We start from the raw sequence: 4533 nt of genomic DNA, 5'->3' as shown, positions 1-4533 counted from the left end.
CATATGACACACAACGTATGGTCAGAAGCTCCAGGAAACACATATCAGAACAAGAAAGCAGAAAAATTCTAGATAATAAGATTCTATAAAAATTCACATGAAAACCTTCATGTTTTAGGTTTGAACAGAAGAATACCCAACCAGATTAAAAAATTTAAAACTAATGATCAGATGCAAGGTCGAAACAGAAGTTTGAATGGAGAATATTCCGCCAGATAATTAACTACTTACATATAAAAAGTATAAAGACTTGAGAAGTTCACCTATCATCCAACCTCCTCAACCTTATGTTATCTCTGGCGAACACCAAAATATCTCAGCTCCCTCGTAACCACAAGATCCCAGTGAGATCAACACCGGTGCTACAAGAGGGACGAATCCAATCAACCCTATGCTTTGATAAGTTCTTCAACTTGGTGGAATGAAATAAAACTGAAACCCAAATTCTGCAAAAATTATGCAAGAAACACCCAGGTAGCTGGAGATGTAATACTTATGGAAGACCCCTATCAAGGAGAGATCCAATCTTCTTGTGTTCAGCATTGAAACAAACATCTCAGCATCAGAAAACTCATTTCTAAGTATAAGATGGTCCTGAGCGCCTCAGAAACCCCCCAAGACAAATTGATCTTGACTTTGATAGCTCTTGCAATACTGCAGGAACCTACGTCAAGGCAGATATTCAAAAAATATAACACCTGCATGTGACTCCAAAACAGGAAACGTTCTACTTAAAGGAGCAACTTCATGCAATGAAGGTTCTGCAAGCGATCTCTGCACAACATATCCTACATTCTCGTAGGAACTTGGAGAAGCTGAACTGCACACCATGTAGTCAGCAAATTCGAAAGGATCCATCATGGGATTCTTTATCGAGTTACATTCGACATGAATCTGGATGCCCCAGTCCAACTTGAGTTCGTGTAACTCTTCCCAAACCATTCTCCTCTTGGTTTTTACATGTTGACAGGTGGATATAGTACTTTCTGCCCTATACCCTTGGAGAATTTCTCTTCCAGTGCTAATATTAGCACTCAAAGAAGTGCACAAAACTTGCATTTTCACACAGGATTGATTTCTGTCCTTTAACCATTGGCTATTGTCAGAACTACATGACCTGAGTAATACTTCACCGTCATGACTAAGTTCCCCAGTATTCTGACAAGGTTGTGGTAGATAACCACATATACGAGTTTTCGAACTCACATTGTTAGAGGGTAAAAAAATCCCAACATTCCACGGATGAATTTCACAATATTCATGCCCACGCTTAACAAGTTGTTGACGCGAGTGGTATCATTCATGATACCCGGGAAGCTCATTCCCAATACATTTTTCTTTAAAATATTACTGGCAAACTGCCCGCCAGAAAAATCAAACTTCAGTGCCTGACTACGCAGATCCTCTGAAGTGACACTTGCAACACTGCTTTCATGCAGTATTTTCCAAGCCAAACTTGCCAGCACTCAGCGAACAGTTTTCAGAGTCTGGACATTCGGGCTTAGTAGGTAATTCACCAAGCATTTCCTTAGGGGTTTCGAATATCACAGGGTTGCACAAGGAATCACACTTCACACCATCTGCCAACTTTGAGAGAATAAATCGAACCTGGGCCCAGAACACTACAACATTAACAGCATCCGCTTCTACAAGCAAATAGTCCACGTCCTCACGCAAGGAACGATCACCCAACAATTCAGTTATATTACCGATGATAACCATCCATCAACATCGGCTTTCATTGTCATAAAGTAAGGTTTTGGTAATTCCCTCTGCAACCGCAATAAATCTAAGACGACGATAATCTTTCCTAAATAAAACTTTCGTTTCCTTACAAGGAATCCGGAAGAACGAGTGACCAACATCGTGCAGCATTTTTTTTTTTTTTTAAATATGGACTAAATCCAAACAAATACAAAAACAGGCGTTCAAATATTATACACAAAAAATGCACACACAAAGGTTACAAAGGAATATGCATAAAATCTCTTCCTCATAGCACAAACAAAACAAGACCAATACAGCATATTGAGCAGTGAAAATATCAATGGACACAATCCCCAGTTACAAATTTAAAGGGCCAGTATGACTCAAAATTAAAATTAAGTGGATTTAAGATTAAAACTTCCATATGGAAGTTAATTGACTGGAAAATAAAGAATAACGTTTAACACTCTTTATAGCAATATCCTCACTGAAATGCAACCTAGGAAAAGAGTGGGAAAAGAGTTTAAATATACAACTACGTCGGGCGAGGGTACATGCGACTAATGTCACATGTATATCTCCGAAGGAATCCAAATACCCAAATGCAAATACGGGCTAAGGCGAAGAAAAGGGAACTTGTTTTTCACAAACTCTTAGTATAACACAGTCCGGTAAGCAAATGAGTATGAACTCGCTATTGAAAATTATAAATATCTTCAACGTATAAGAAATCCTTTTTTACAATAAAATAGGAAAGTGATCGCACACATGCGAATTCAAAACGTTTTGGGTAAAGTAGACTTCAGCGCATAATATAATATCTGTAATAATATCGTCCGGTTAATTCACAACCCAGAGACATTTAGTACACGTGAGAGAACGCACGTGTTCATTACAAATCAAAACAGTAGGGTATATACGTATTCCATTTTTTTAATATATTGGGGGGAAATACGAACATATAACTAACACCGGTTTCGGACACAGCGTCTCTATTTACTTGGCTCCCCACGAGGGTATAGTTAGATAAAAGTCAGTTCGTAAAGTCGGGAAAATCCAGCTTCCAAAAAGTATCGAACACGCTGGATTAGGACGAAAAATAAAATTACCTAAGTCTAGCAGGATCTCTCATTCGCTGAATAGGAACAGAAAATGCTATAGTTTCTCCCAAACGTAAATCGCAATACCTGTGGAATTTCAACTAAAGCAAGTAAAATGTAAATTATATTCCGAAAGAGGGTTACGAAAGTTAAACTTCAATTCTAAAGGTGGGAAAATGGAAAGTATATATGTATTGCTTAATCTCTTTTTATTAAGAAAAATATATATGAAAAATAGTGCGTTATACTAGGCGTACGTAAAATATATTAGACAAATAAAAGACATTAGACGTACATAAAATGCTAAATTCAGAAATAAACTAAAGATAACATTCCAATCTCTGTACAGACGTACTATATAAAATTCGGGAATTTTAGTTTAGGCGAATGTCTTAACTCAATGGAGATAGTAGTCGTCACATCTTTTAGGGGACGTTAAGAAACGCACTAAATTACAAATCAATGTGGGGAGGGAATTTAGTAGTTGAAATGTCTATACAGACCGATTCTAAATACAGGCGTGAGGTACGGAGAGGTAACAGAGAATTAAACACGTTTCGAAATAATGTATCTCGATCAGAAAAGGGTACATTTAATTTCCAAAGTGCCCCAAATAAGGGAACGAAAAATTGCAAAATGTATTTAACAGGGGGAAAAAATTTGCAAAATGCTTTTACAGAAAGAGAATTAAAACGTATCTCGATAAAAAAAAAAGAATACACTTTATTTTGAAAGTCTTCCGAAAAAGGAACAAAAAGTTTTCAAAATGTATTTAATAGGGGGAAAAAATTTGCAAAGTGCATTTAATAGAGGGACAAAATTTGCAAAGTGTCGTGTCGTACAGTGCGAATAGTAACTTAATTCACTAAAAATCATTCGAACAGAGCACTTAATTTGAAAAGTATTCTGAAATAAGGGACAGGAATTTGCTAAATGCCTTTAAATAACGGAAGAAAACTTACAAAATGCCTTCAAATAAAAGCAGTAAACTTACAAAATGCTTCTAAATAAGGGAAAACAAATGTGCAAAATGTCAGAAATTTATCCTCTTTCAGATAAATTCGACGCGAAAGTAACTAGCCTGAAAAAAAAAATAACAGCATGAAATAAAAAAGGGGCGGGGGGGGGGTAAAGAATAAAATATAAAGGTCTTGTTTCAAAACGAAGACGAGATTTTATTAACAATAAAATTAGTTGCAAATTTTTCCCTTTGCGGCCAATAAATTCAAAGAACGCCAAGGTAACATATAATGAAAAAAAAAAAAAGAAAAACGCTGGTTCTTATATTGAAGATGTCGTATCCATGAACGAATACAATATAATTCAAATAGTAGTTCCTAATCTCTTTCTCATAAGCAATAATTTTTTGGAACGTACTCACAGATGGCGGTCAGGCATGTGCCCTTTTCTTTTCTCATTTACACTCCTCCCATTTACGTGCAAACCGTAGCCACGTAAACAAGTCCTAAGAATTTCGCTTTCAACGCGTCCGGGGTATTCTTGCCGAGTTTTCTTCTTTGAAGGAGGCTCGTCAAAATTCCATTTCTGCGCCGGGCAATGAATCTGCGTCCACTTTCCACGTCGCCGGAATTCAAAAGAGGACGAATTTCGCGCTGAGATCGTGACATCATCAAGGAGCTAGCATTGCTCTTTTTCTTTAAATTAAAGGGTGTTTTGTACGAATCCAAAATATACGAAACTAAGAATCATAAAAGATACGAAATAC

The sequence above is a fragment of the Euprymna scolopes genome, chromosome 36, assembly GCF_053919585.1.
Source record: "Euprymna scolopes isolate OS-2025 chromosome 36, ASM5391958v1, whole genome shotgun sequence".
NCBI classification, from domain to species: domain Eukaryota; kingdom Metazoa; phylum Mollusca; class Cephalopoda; order Sepiida; family Sepiolidae; genus Euprymna; species Euprymna scolopes.
Note: the sequence above shows the minus strand (reverse complement) of the source record.